The sequence below is a fragment of the Nycticebus coucang genome, chromosome 6 (assembly GCF_027406575.1).
Source record: "Nycticebus coucang isolate mNycCou1 chromosome 6, mNycCou1.pri, whole genome shotgun sequence".
Lineage (NCBI taxonomy): Eukaryota > Metazoa > Chordata > Mammalia > Primates > Lorisidae > Nycticebus > Nycticebus coucang.
This window is the reverse complement of record NC_069785.1, coordinates 97131192-97147081: the sequence shown is the minus strand read 5'-3', so window position 1 is coordinate 97147081 and position 15890 is coordinate 97131192.

Sequence of the window (15890 nt, the reverse complement as noted above, 5' to 3'; positions counted from 1 at the left end):
TGCTAAAGAGCTATTTCATTAACATTCTTAAGAGTATTAAGAGTAAACCAAACTACTTTTACATGCAAAAATTATGCAGCTCATCTTAAACACCATTTTTGTCATGAATAAATATTGCACTGATTTTGAAATAAAAAGACTACTAATAGCTAACAGTTATGTGGCAATTCAATTTTTTACTGTGATAAGGAATTCGATATTCAGAACTTAGTATACATTCTTTTTACTTTTTTTTTTGCAGATTTTGGCCGGGGTTTGAACCCACCAACTGTGGCGTATGGGGCCAGCTCCCTATATGATTAAACCTGTTGCACCTCCTCATCACCTTCCTCATCAGTCTGGAACCATGGAAGCTCCACGGATGCTACTCCTTTGACCCACAGGCGCCACCCACATGTGTTTTTTATAGATATTCTTGCATGAGTGGATAAAAGAACTCTAAGATGGCTAAACTAGAGGATTTACAATCACATACGCATTCCAGGAGTCCCACAAGGGTAGAGGAGAAAATGAATATTTTTATTAACAAATATTCTATAAGTGTGTCTCCAAACCGATAGTCAGAACCCATTTTCTCATAAGAAATTGATTATGCGTACATTCACCTGAACCGTCTTCACAACTGTATACTTCCTAAATGACAGGACTAACTGAAGGACACAGTATTCCTGTATTATAATGATAAACATATTCTCATGCGTTGCATAAATACATGCAATTGTATTCTGCTGTCGGCTTTGACATTTAACTTCTCAGGGTCATGATTTGTTTCTCAGAATAAAGGGCATCGCTCTCTTCATAGATGGCACATTCACACCGCAGAGGCACGTTTCTGTTTTATTTACAATCACTTCAAACATAATGTCAGTTTTGAAATTTTAACTGCATGTCAGAGAGCATCTATATTCTTATTTTTCTTCAGCATGTTGCTCTCCCCTAATTAAAAACAAGCAAATGAACAAAGCCTAATCATTTTCAAAGCCAAGCATGAGGATTCATCTTGACACCAGCTCTCCATGAATGTACGGTTGGCTTCTCCATATTTAAATTTATAAAATATCAACATTAATTGTATGTCTCTTTTGCTTTTTGGCATCTCCTGAGGAACATACTCTCTTGAAGGTAATAACATTTGTATATTTCTCTTGAAGTTTTGACTGAATATGGTGTGAAATACTGATTATTCATGAAATTCTTTTTAGAATCCCATTCAACCAGCCACTGACATAAAAGAATTTGTTCCACAGAAAGTGGTAGGAATGAAGAATATACAGACATCCACATCAGGTTTTTTTTTTTCTTTTTTTAGAGACAGATCTCACTGTTTTATCCAGGCTAAAGTGCAGTTGTGGGATCGTAGCTCACTGTAACTTCAAAGTCCTGTGCCCACGCCATCCTGCTCCTCACCCATCGAGTAGCTGAGACTTTAGGCTTATGCCTCCAAACCAAGCTTATTTTATTTTATTTTATCATTCTATTTTATTGTATCTTATTTTATTTATGTATTCGTTTATTTTTATTTAAGGTTAATGTGAGAGTACAAGCAGCTAGGTTATGATGTTTGCCGTTGTTAGATAGTGGTAGTAGTTGTGTCTTGTAGTTGTGTCCCGCACCCTGGAGGTGTGCCATGTACCCCTACATTATGTCCACTCAGTGGGAGCTCACCATTCTCCTTCCTTCCTCCCCCTCTCCCTTCCCTCATTTCAAACTTGAATTGAATTAAGTTTTTCTCTTATGTGACATGTAACGTCTGCTGGCTTCATATTGGTATTGAATACATTGGAATCTTCATTTTTCGTTCTTGTGATACTTTACTAAAAAGAATGTGTTTCAACTCCTTTCAAGTTAACACAAAAGATATAAAGTCTTCATCTTTTTATAGCTAAATAGTATTCCATTTTATTCACATACTACAGTTTTTTAATCCATTCTTGGGTTGATGAGCATTTAGGTTCATTCTAGATGTTGGTGATAATAAATTGAGCTGTACTAAACAGTGCAAATGTCCTTATGATAAAATGATGTGTTTTCTTCTGGGTAAATGCCTAGGGGATTGAGACTGTGGGATCAAGTGGGATGTCTAATTTGAGTTCTTTGAGGATTCTCCATACTTCTTTCCAAAGAGCCTATATTAGTTTACAGTCCCACCAACCGTGTTATTTCTATATTTTTTCAGAAGCCAGGTCTCGCTATGTTCTCCCAGACAGTCACAAGTATTTAGACTCAAGGGATCTTTTCCCACCAGCTTTCCCAAGTGCTGCTATTGCAGATGTTGTCCAAGGTGCTGAATCCAGGCCAGGTAAATTTCCAATGCAAAATTTAGTCTGGAATGAGATACATTAAAATATTTGAAATGCTCAGTCTTCTCCCTCCTAACTTTTCCTTTCAAAATTTGATGGAAAAAATTTATGTAAATAAAGAAAATGTTATTGGTTGGTATCCACATTTGAAATGAAATATATATAGCATGTGAAAAAGAAATTTTCAAAATCTAAGATTTCATTCATATATTTTCTATTTTTATGTACCGACCTTCTGAGGTTTCTAGTATATGACTATGAGAGACTGTGTTTTCTTACAGTGTTTTTGATTTTTTTTTTTGCAGTTTTTGGCTGGGGCCGGGTCTGAACTGGCCACCTCCGGTGTATGAGGCCCGCGCCCTACTCCACTGAGCCACAGGCACTGCCCTTTTCCAGTGTTTTAAATGCTTATTATGCTTCTAATCTTTACCTAAAGGAAAGCTATACTTGCTTGCTTATCAATTTTGCTTTCCCATATATCATTTTATCATATTGTTGTTTTACTGATGACTTTAAGTTAATCAGCTGTCTGATCAGGAGGCTCTGTATGTATGTGTGTGTGTTTGGGTTGGGTTATTTTGATCATAACAAATGAAGAAAGAAACTTGTCATTTCTTGGTGATGATTTGCTGTACACAGTTATTTTCAGCAGCAATTCTGAAATGTTTTGGCTTTTGTGGCTTTTTTATACGATTAACACTTATTGCATAACAGTATCTAAAACCTGTAAGTTGGTGTTTATCATTCCCATGTGTTTTCCAGCTTTCTTACTACATATTTGTACGGTCATTAGTTTTATGTAGGGTTTGTTTGTATTTCCTAAACTTTTATATAAGTGTTTATGCATCATACATATCATTCTATAATTTGTTTTGTTTGCTCATCATTATATTTCTGAGATCTGTCCACACTGGCACATAAGCTCTCATTTGATTAATTATTTCCTTACAACAGGATCTGGCTTTGCTGCCCAGCTTGGAATAAAGTGGTGTCCTCATGGGTCCCTGCAACGTCAAACTCCTAAGCCCCTGCATTCCTCCTGCCTCAGCCTCCTGAGTTTCTGGAGCTACAATGACTTCCTTCCATGCCTCGGTAAGTTTTAAATTTTCTGTTTGTACAAGGCCTCACTGTATGTTTCAGGATAGTCTCAAACTGCTGGCCTGAAGCATTGCTCCTGCTGTGGCCTTCTCACTGGTAAACATTACAAGGACTGATTCATAGTGTCTTGCCTGATATAATTTTTTGAGTTCTTTATAGGAATTCATCAGATGAATGCACCACAGTTAAAATTAAATTAATAATAAGGCAATCAGGGAAATGTGAACTTGATTAAATATTCACCAATCTTAAGAAATTATTAAGTTTAAAGTATAATTAAGATACATTGGCTACATATTTAAACATTGGTGTTCAATTTTTAGAAGTATTTATGGAAATATATGCAGATAAATTAATATTACATTTTGGAATTAGCTTCAAAATAATTTGGGTGGGGAAGGGGTGTTTGCTGGAGTAGAGATGAAGCAAGATGGACCATGGATCAATAATTAGTAAAGTTGGGTGATGAAACAATGATAAATATATAAATAAAAATGATTATGAACATGAAAACCAAAATAAATAAAGCACAATGCCCAAATTCATACATGTATTTCTTCAATGAAAATTCATTTTAATATGAACATTGTGTTTTTTCTCCTAAATATTTCTGGAAACATTCCTTCATTTCAGACGTGCATCATGTGTATTTTGCAATATTGCCTCCTAATTCACCTCTTGGCATTTATTCCTATGTTCTTTTTTTGAGACAGAGTCTCAGTCTGACACCCTGGGTAGAGTGTCATGGCATCATCACAGCTCACAGCAATTTCAAACTGGTAGGCTCATGTGATCCTCTTGCCTCAACCTCCCAAGCAGCTTGGGCTGCAGGTGCCCACCACAACACCTGTTCAATTTCTCTATTCTTAGTAGAGACAGAGTCTCAGTCCTGCTCATGCTGGCCCTGAACCCTGAACTCAAAAGATCCTCCCATCTTGGCCTCTCAGAGTGCCAGGACCACAGCCAAGGAACACTGTACTCAGCCCTAACACGTTGGCAGAAACTCAGTAATAGATAAAGACTGTTAGTACAAACAAATTCTAAAAGATTATCCTCTGCATTCTGGGACCAAAGGAGACAGACACATAAGGAAAGAATATAGTTCAGGTGGTGCCTACGAGAGAAGCAATAAAGTACAAAGGCATCCCCAAGGGAGGAGATGGCCTGCTTATCTGGAGGAAGACAGCTAGAATAAAGGAAGGCTTCAAGTGCCCGTCTGAGTTTTAAAGTATAGACAATGAATTGTCAGTGTAGCAGAAGAAAATGTTTCAGATACAAGGGAAAGGGTGTTAATAATGCTATAAAAGGGGACAGAAACTTTGGAAACCATGCATGATGAGCAACGCGTGTAACATGCTATTAACAATGTTCCATCATGGGGTAGGGAGTAGTACACAGTCTCAATTGATGTGGCTTACTGTACTTTCTCCCTTTTATTTGTTTCTGGTATTTTGTCTGTCCGTGTTGGGTGGATGAACTTGTCAGTGAAGCTTTGATGTATTTCTTTGTCTTAAAAGTGATGATATCTAGTGTCTCCACAAATAGTTTGTTGAAATTTAGGATAATGAGAAATATTTCTTCATTTAAACTCTCCATTTATAAAAGAAAACTAGATGTTACTTTCGAATTTCTTTTGTGAAGTCTATAGCTTTTATCAGACCATTCTAAGTAGTTCATTTTGACTAAATATATGAATTTGTCAGCAGAATTGACACCAGAGGAAAAGCAGCAGAGGCTTGAAGGGAATGAAAATAATGAGCCACAGGTATAAAAAGAATTAAATTTAAATTCATGATTTCATATTATATTATTTGCATTAAGAATGGAGCATAGTCCAAATGAAATCACCTTTTAGACTTGCCTTTTAGAAGCGATAGATCATAGTTTAATTTTTAAATTGAGAAACGTTTTCATAAAACTTAAAAAATTCTTTCCGTTCATTATAACTTACAGCTAATCGTTACCCTTAAAATAGAGGCAATCTGTTAGCTCTTTTATTTTTATAACTCCCTTACAGGATACTCTTTCTCTTTTATTTTTATAACTTCCTTACAGCGACACAGATGAGCAAATTCACAGTAATGGCCACTGACGTGGATTCATGTTAAAAGAGTCAACATTTTATTCTTTGACAGTGGTTCAACATTTGCACTTTTCTATTACTGGGCACAAATGCCAAGGGGAAAGATTTACACAAAAGACCTCAGTGTCTACACTCAGGGAGAGAAAGGGTCATAAGATCCACCCACCTCCCATTAAGGAATCACACCTTGCAGAATGGGACCCGTGGGGTTAGGATAAAAACAGTAACTTTCTAACTTATTTTTTTTTTTTTTGTAGAGACAGAGTCTCACTTTATGGCTCTCGGTAAAGTACCGTGGCCTCACACAGCTCACAGCAACCTCCAACTCCTGGGCTTAAGCGATTCTCTTGCCTCAGCCTCCCGAGTAGCTGGGACTACAGGCGCCTGCCACAACGCCCAGCTATTTTTTGGTTGCAGTTCAACTTTCTAACATTTTTAAATGTGGGAAGATGTTAAATAGCATCAAAAATCAGCTTATCCATTGTCATTAGTGAACATTAGAGCTGGACCTAAGGAGACAATCTTTCTACATACATATCACTATCAATTTACATTATGTAAGTTAAAGTTTAAGAGTTACTTTTCTTTCCAATTGGAGTGGATTCTGTCTTCTAATACTGTGAATTTTTCCTGCTCTCCTGCCAGTTATCTCCAGAAAAAGTACTGGGGCTCACTGTTAGAGGTGTGGTCTGGTAAAATTTTTTTAAGCGAGGAACCTTCGTAACACTACAATTACCTGCAAACTCATTTTTTTGTAGCTTTAACATACAATAAATTACATTTACTTCAAAGAAATAGTGACAAAGTTCCCTGGCTCATATTTTTCAGCCTGTAAGCTAAGGCAAATTGTCTTCCTCCTCTTAGTTATACTCCAGTGATTTACAAGTAGTTAAACCTAGATTAAGAAGTTAAATAAATGTCATTTTCTTTGCTCATGTTTGATTACATAAGGATATAGATATTTTATACACTCGTATCCTGACAGAAAAGATATCTGAGGAAGAAAACAAGCCAATCAAGCTTCCATCTGGAAAAATGTCCTAAGTAAAGGAAATTAATAGGGCATGCTGTTGATAGACTATATCTGTATATTCAGGACCTTGCCTAAAGAAAATTGGAGCTTTCCACATTGCTCAGGGAGGGTCCATACGTCATCGTTCTGGATTCCCACCATAACTTAAAGGGAAACTATCACAATGTCCAGAGACCTTGATGCCTACAAATGGCAGAGGAGGATGTGCTCACATTCCTTGCAGCAGGAACCCACATAGGTAGCCCCAACCTGACTTCCAAAGGGAGCAGTACATCTACAGTGATGCGGTCTACATCATAAATCTGATGAGGATAACCTGGTGGAAGCTTCTGTTGCCAGCTTGGATCATTGTTGCCATTGAAATCCTGTTGATGTCAGGGTCACATCCTCCAGGAACACTGGTGAGTGAAGTGTGCTGAAGTTTGCTGCTGCCACTGAAGCTGCTCCTGATGCTGAAGTCTTCACTCACAGAACCTTCACTAACCATCATCCAGGCAACCTTCTGGGATCTACATCTTCTGGTAGTTATTGACCCTAGGGCTGACCACCTGCCTCTCAAAGAGGCCTACTTATGTTACCTGCCTACCACTGCTCTGTGTCACACAGATTCTCCTCTGTGTTATGTGGACATCGTCATCCCACACAAGAAGAAGGGAAGTCCATCAGAAGGCCCGGCACGGTGGATTTTGGCCCAGGAAGTTCTCTATATGAGTGGCACCACCTTCTGTGAACACCCAGGGGAGATCATGCCTGATTTCTACTTCTACAGAGATACTGAGGAGATTGAAAAGGAAGAGCAGGCTGCTACTTAGACAAGTGTGACTCAAGAGGAATTTCACGGTGGATGGACTGCTCCAGCTCCTGAGTTCACTACTACTCAGCCTGAGGTTGGAGACTGGTCAGAAGCTTCAGGTTCCCTCTGTGCCTACCCAGTGGGTACCCACTGAAGACTGGAGCTCCCAGCCTGCCATGAAGACTGGTCTGCAGCTCCTACTGTTCAGGCCACTGAAGGAATAAAAACAACCACTGAGTGGTGTTAGCTGTTTTTCCACAAGCTTTTAGACAAAATGGAAATGAGGTTGGAGAAAATAAATCTTACTTCATCAATTAAAAAAAAAAACAATAAAAAAAAAATGAAAAGTTGGGCGGCGCCTGTGGCTCAGTGAGTAGGGCGCCGGCCCCATATTTCGAGGGTGGCGGGTTCAAACCCAGCCCCGGCCAAACTGCAACAAAAAAATAGCCAGGCGTTGTGGCGGGCGCCTGTAGTCCCCAGCTGCTCGGGAGGCTGAGGCAAGAGAATCGCGTAAGCCCAAGAGTTAGAGGTTGCTGTGAGCCGTGTGAGGCCACGGCACTCTACCCGAGGGCGGTACAGTGAGACTCTGTCTCTACAAAAAAAAAAAAAAAAAAATGAAAAGTGGAAAACATAAAACTAGTGGTATATTTGATATAGTCCATATCAAATTTGGGGCCTTGGCATGGTGTCTCATGCCTATAATACTGGCACTCTGGGAGGCCAAGGTAGCTAGATTTCTTGAGCTCAGGAGTTCTATGCCATTCTGAGCAAGAGCCAGACCTAGTCTCTAAAAAATAGCCATTTATTGTGGTGGTTTCCTGTACTCCCAGCTACTTGGAGGCTGAAGCAAGAGGATCGCTTGAGCCCAAGATTTTTAGATTGCTTGTGAGCTCTGACACCACAGCACTCTATCCACAGTGACAAAGTGAGTCTCTTGTCTCAAACAAAACAAACAAACAAAAAATAAAAGAAGGAAAGAAAGAAAGAAAGAAACAAATGAAAGAATGAAAATGTGAATTAAAGAAGGCAAATTGGAGTGGAAAATAAAACTCATCATAAACAAGTTAAAACATTTCAATTCTGTGAAATTTCTAAAAAGTATAAAATTTCTCTTTGTCCTGAGCAATAGGCACTGCCTGGTCCTACACGTATGGAGCATATTACAAGGGTATGGGTCAAGTCTATCAGGTACAGAGCACAAATGTCTTGATATAGTTAAGTAAATGAGGTGACAGCTATGTTGATTAGTTGGATGTAATCACTCCAATTTGTACAAAAAATCATTAAATCCCACAAAGACATAACTGTATTCATGATCTATGCATATATGCATAGAAAAAAAAAAAAGATGGAACAATCTTAAAGGACATACCCTCTAATTTCCCAAGTAATATGGCTGATGAGCAGGCAGAATGGAGACTAAAGAACCAATTCTTGACAAGAGGAAATACCCTTGCAAAAAGGTAAAAATAAAGAAGTTGAGCAAAGAGGAATAAAGAAGCGTCAACTAGTTTACCTTTAAATCAGGCACTGCTAAATTTTTTATGTTAGCAGTTTCCTGGAAGCCTGGTCTGTAGAGAATAGAGGTTACTAACACCCCTGCTAGGTCCATAAGCATGCTGAAGGACTAATGACCACAGAGGAAGCTGTGTGCAAGGCCTAGCAAGAAACATTAACTAGGCCAATTCCTGCGTAGTTAACAGTCAAAGCAAATACCCATTGTGGAGGTTTATATTTGGCTGGGACAGAGATCAAGGGACAACTTGAGCCCTGAAATATGGGCAGGAGGATAAAGGTATATCCCTTGTCACAAAGGAAGAACCTCTGTGGTGGAGGTGATGGGAAAATTCTTTTTTCCCACAGATTCTTCAGAGGAGATTGATACCAGTTGTGTTTTACTCTACAGTGAACTAGCGGGGATTAACACCCACCTAGGAATCTGAGTGTGTGAGCACGGACAGGAGGCTGCCCCTTACAAGGCTCAGGTTCTGGATTTCTTAAGGCTGCTCAGACCCTTAAAGTTAATGATTACTGAAACAATAACAGGTGACATGCGCACTCAGAGAAACTGCCGACATATTTTTTCCCTTCCTCAGCTTACCCTCTGGGATAATGAACACATAGACATAAAAGCTGAGTGGAACTGACATTCAGGCCATCATGAGCACTCCACAAGCAGGTGGTGGTCCCCTGAGTTCCCACCTTTGAAAATTCTATTCTGTGTATCTTGTTTTTTTGTCTCTCTTAGTTTCTAAATTTACATTTCTTCAATTGACTGCTGCCAGCTCCACGGGTCTTAAAGAAGCAGTCCTCAACGTGTGGGTAGTGACCCCTTTGGACTGTATTAAAGGTTCACAGCATTAGGAAGGTTGAGAACCACTGTCATGAAGGATCCTAGCCCTGGGGCAGGACCCACTGATTATGAGTAAAAAGTTGCACCTGCAGTGTCTTTCTTTTTTTTGTATTCTAGGAATTTCTTGCACAAAATTAGCCAAGTTCGACAATGTCTTTTATCTCATTCATATCACACGTCCCTGTAATATGCATTGCCAGTCATCCTCTGAGCTTTATTTAAATTAATATAAATTATATGGTAACATTATGACAGACCATACACTGAATATGTTTTAATAGAAATGAGTAGAATTGCTAAAATGGTACAGATATTGAAAATCAAAAATGAAGAAGCAGTCACAATTGAAAGAAGACCATCTTCATGTAAAAATGACCGAAAAAAATACGAACCATAATATCATTCATTGAAAGGTAGACATTGGACATATGACTCAGTTTAATGATCCAAAAACCCTTCTAGATTTGTGGCTTACTTCCTTCAAAGAAAGGATGCATACAAATCAAAGAAAATAGTATTTCTGCTGTTACTGACACATTTACGAAAACAAAACCAATACAGGATTTGTTCCATAAGCCGTTATATGATAAAAGCAATTGCAGTAACTTCAGAACATGGGAAATGAATTAGAAAATGTCAGTCTTTCTTACACATAGGGACAGAACATCAAATGTACCCCAAAGAAGAATTATAGCAGAGGTTTCCAACTTTTTGACTTCTCTGGGCCACATGGGAAGAAGACGACTTGTGTTGGGCCAAAAAGTTAAATACACAAACCCTAACAAAAGCTGATGAGCCGAAAAACAAAAAAGGTCTATGCATAATTTTTGCCATATTGGCCACCAGAGATAAGCAAAAATGTCCTCACGTAATCATCCTAATTATGTGGTGGCCCAACAGAAAGTCTTAAATTTGTTAAGCAGGTCCGAAGTTTGCGATCACTAGTATAGAAGATATACATATCTAAGTAATAAAATATCTTTGTTTTTATTTTTCTATTATAAAAGTAAAGGAAAAGTGGGCAACATAAAACTAGTGGGATATTTTACCTTGTGTTTGAGAACTTAATGCATCAACATCTGGCTCGATGGAAACCGTTGCAATTCTCAGTGAGTTCTCAAGGTGATCATCATATATTTGGTTCTAAGTTTACTCTTACTGTGCTTCATTAGTGAAAATAGTTGTTCACAAATGTAGGTGCTTCCAAAGAACAATTGACATGAATAAGCTGTGAGTGTGTAGTGAGGGTTATTTGTCTGTAAAGACAGGATGTATTAAAGTCCAGTGAAGAGACATGATCAAATTTTTCTTGAAGTCAAATGTCAGATTGCAGCTCTGTGCATTGCATTTGAAAATTTGCAGTTAACATATTTCTGTCAATTGAAAATGGAGTTGCAAGTGCATCAAAATATTTTCTCAGAAATCTTGAAATCTGTTTTCAAATTCTTGTGTCAAATCAAAAAGCCAGGCTACATTTCTTTTGCTCTTCATGGGACTCTGTTTAGACAACCTATCGAAAAGCCTAATATTGTGTGCCTTAACTTGAGCTTGCCATAATTTCATTTTCATTTGGAATGCTGTTGTGGTTTGAAATATTGTATCAGTAAGCTGGTTCTTACCTGAAGACACTTGATAAACTGATTTAAACTGACGGTTTAAATCTAGCAATTAAATCTACTAAAACTGGTAAATCCATAAACCTGTTTTTACCATCAAGTCCTAGCACAAATTTGGTTTTGGATACCATAAACAACTTGAGGACATGTGGCAAATCATAAATTCTTTTTAGCATTTGGCCTTGACTTAGCCATCTTCTGTCCAAAAAGTAAATGATGTTGTTACGTGTTTATTCATGTGACACTGCAATACGACATTGTCATCTGCCAAGTTTATGCTCAAGAACTAGGCAATCCACTTTGACAAAAAAATCAGAAATAAATTCATAAAGATTTAAGTAAGTGTATAGTTTTGTGTTTATAAACCATTCATGTTCATAGCTGCATTCATAACCATCTGAGGCCGTATGCAGCCTGCTGGCGGTAGGTTTGACACTCCTGAGTTATAGCAAGATATGCAAAGATTTAAGAATGAAGCAAGTCTATTTCCTGGCTTTGGGAAAAGAAACATTTCAAGTTTTAAAAGATGTAGGGGTTCACTTGCTACAGCTCTTTGCTTTTCCCTGCATCAATTCTCTGATCTAATCAGATTATCTTCTTATGGAAAGCTCATCTGTAAAACAAGTTTCTCTAAATATGTCATTATGCTTAGAAATAGCTGATTCCTGCTACCTAAATGATAGAAATTCAGGAAAACATTCTCACAATCTCTGTTCTTTCATCAGTCTTCCAAGTTGCATATGAACTGGAAAACTAATTTAGCCAAATTCCCCTATGGCCTTCTGAAGCAGAATAAACTTTAAATAAATTGCTTAAAAATATAAGAAGGTCTGTTTTTTTTTTTTTTCTATTTGACTAAAAATGTACTGCATTTATTTAAACAATGAAATGAAGATGCATTGGAAGGAAGCATTGACTGGGAAGAGCTAGAAAGATGTGTCTAGTCTTGAGAGTTGCAACAACTACTCCCAGCCAAGTGACTGTTTACTGTGTTTTGAGGTGTGCAAGTTCATCTGTTTATCACAAACTATGGGAACTTTTCATTCCATCGTGGCCACTTTAAATAACCTCTGATAGTAAACATATCGATTCCATATTTTTAAAAAGCCACTACTCTCAAATGTTTCTGTTGAATCATATGTTTGCATTATGATGTTTAATGAAGTACAGTAAGTTTGGGCATATATGATTTTATTTTATAAGCAGTATATAAGGAAGTCGTCCTCAGACAAAAATTCAGGACTTAAGTCCTAAATAGAAAGCTGAGTTCTGTACATGGAGATTTAAAGGTAGACAAAAATCTAGAGATACTCTGCTTTCAAAATAAAAGTAAAGGAGGCTTTTTATCCTCGACTAAGGCATTACATTAGTTGCCAAAGTCATAGTTTTAATTTCCCAGATTTATCTTATGAGTGTATCTGGTAATTTGTCTGTTGTGTGTTATGGAATCATGTCATGTGTTTTGGTATTCTCAAGTGCTAGGACATCCACTCGAGGAGCCTTAGAAGAATCCTTCGCCTTGTTTGGCTTTACCCCGTTACTGGTAGATGATGGCTCTGAGGGCAGTAATCATTGTCCTGAATATCCTCCAGCTATAAAACTGGATGCTTATTGGATGCAGAAATCAGGAAACTTCTCATTTTTCAGAATGCTGCACTACCAACTCAGCAACTTGCTCTGCTCCTTATGGCAACCTTGGGTTCCCCACATGTCAGTGAGCACCTTCACTTTCTTGATATCCCAGGATCCAGATGAAAAAAGAATAATAAAAGACAGTGGTGAAAAGAATGGCTTAGAGCAGAAAGGGGGAGACCCACAGCGCCATTCCTGCTCCATCTTATTTAATGTAAGACCCACCTGGGAAAACCACATGACAACATGTTGTGTGTCTTTGTATTTTTATGTCTCTGATTCTGCCAGTGAAGAATGGATGGGCATAAACCCACAAAATTTAGAAGGGTACTTTTTGATATTTTAGAAAGTTCTGTTTTATTCACTCAAACAGAAATGAAGTCGATTTGACAAAAATTTCAGTGATAAAATTATAAAAGATTATCATATGTTGTTTGATTTTATATACATAGTGGTTAAGTTAAAGTAAACACAAAATATTTTTAATGACTAAAATCATGACAAATTAAACTGTGCCAGGTGTTAAAATCAATGAAAAGCAAAAAACTTTCTTTCTGTTGATGAGAATAATAACAGTCATCATTAGTATGAAACTTTCATTGAAGGTTGAAGAATGGAAGAAGGACAAAAGTAAAGAAGTGGAAATATCAAAAAGCCCATGTGAGGGTGATGCTGATGACAGTGACAGTGAGGCATCAATTCCACAAAAAAAGAGTGGAAAAGTTGGCAACCAGCATTTTGCTAGGAAGGAGAATGAAGAGTCGGATAGGTAAGCCTATAGCAATATTTAACAATAGATCATTGTATTGCAATAAAAAATGTAATTCTTTTTTTTAGACTATTAAGTATTTATTTATTTAATTAAATCATAGCTGTGTATACTAATGCAATCATGGGGTACAATGTGCTGGTTTTATATGCAATTTGATTGGGCTAATGCCATGCCTCATAATTAGAAAAATGGAAACATGTAAAAAAAAAAAAAAGAAAATACAATTTTTCCATTCATGTTGATATTTTATGGAAAAAATAATAACCAATGTTGGGAAATGAGAGGAAAAATGTATTTTCATATACTGCTGGCAAATGAACTGGAGAAATACTCATTTGCAGTGTGCATCAGAATTCCAAATGTGTCATTCCTTCAACATAACAGCTTCACTTCTGGGGCTATACAGGATAATGTTACTTGTGTAAACACACACACAAGTGTATTAAGTGTGTGAGTGCATCCTAGACAAAGCGCTACATACCTCATTGCTGAATATCTCTATGGACACCTTTCGAGGTACTTCCCTTGGGAAGCTATATGCACTGATGCCAACAGGTTGTACACCCTTCAAAGGAATTTTGGAATTCTTTTTCTGGAATGGCCATCAGAGATGTCATCATACAAGGTCTGACAAATAAGTTCACTAGCTCATCTTAGAAAAAGTGCTGCTTACTTCATTGCTGAATATCATTACAGTCACCTTCAAATGACTCCCTGAGCCATCTGGTAACCATGGTGACATTCAGCAGTGAAGTGTGCAGCACTTTTTCTGGGATGAGTTGGTGAAGTTACTTGTCAGAGCTCGTATCATGAACAACTGGTGGCCATTCCACAAGATTACTTTGAAGGGTGGAGTAAGTGCTGGTGGTCAGTACATAGCTTCCCAGGAAGTGTACCTCAAATGTGACCGTGGTGAAATTCAGCAGTGAGGTATGTAACACTTTTTATAGGATGAGTTAGGGAAATTAATTGTCTAACCTCGTGTACAAAATGCATATAACATATTAAAGATATACATATAATGCACTTATGTTCAGAATATTTCTTATAGCATTAACATACAAAAAATTTGGAGATAGTCTAAATACCCATTAGTAAAAAATTTAAATTGTCATACCCGTAACATAATGGGGCATGCAACCATTGTTTAAAAATGAAGTTAGATCTATAGTGTACTCATAGTTCACAATTAAAGATCTTTTAAAGCATTTAGTTTTATATCAAGCACTTTTGTAGTATCTGCTGAGGAGCCAAAGGAAACTGCGTGCTACCTTGTCGCTCTACCTTGTTATCAACAAAATTGTTAGTTATTAAATTTTGGGTTTTTAATCCATGCATGAGTGTGCAAATATGGAATTATTTAATTAATCTGAATATTGCCAAGGGATTGCACATGGTATTCATATTTCATTGAAATACTTCAGGATATTGGATAAAACTTACTACAATACATCAAGGGATTTTTGAAGTACTAAACCTGGAGTTGTTCACCTTTTTTGTAAAGAGCCAGACAGTAAATATTTTAGGCGTTGTAAACCATAAGGTCTCCACTGTAGTCCAAAGTCTGCTATAGATGGTAAGTGAATGGGTGTGTTCCAGTGGCACTTTGCTCACTCAGACAGAATATGGCTGTATTTGGCAACAGACTCTTGGTAAGCTTGGTAAGCCCTGTGCTTAACCCACGGTGCTGCCCAGGCAGTGGGTCTGACTTTGAAGAGCATCTCACAAACATGCCACCATCCTTCCTTCTGAGATAATGGATTTCGGTATAGTATACACAATAGCAAATTTTTCAACAGTGTCGTCATGTTATATAATTTCAAAAAATCAAATTTCAGTGTAAGATTCTTTTCTAGATATCTCTCCTTTGATTCCTGTTATGGAATTCAGTAACAGAATATGATTAATCACTTTGTATACATCCTAGAGTTGGATGATTTGCTCAAACAAGGAATGTATTGCCCAGAAATTTTTAGTGTCTTTTGGGTCTTCATTAATAAGTATGAGCAAAATGATAATAGGCTTTATAATACAGAAATATTCAAGGGGGATTTTAGTTGTACAGTTTTATAGATGCATTGTTTAATACCTTGGTCTGAAATTTTTAATGCCTTATGAATATAATTTTAAAATATTTAACATATTAATATATGCTGCATAAATCTTATTAACATAACCACCCGTGGGAGCATGACACACTGGTGGACATA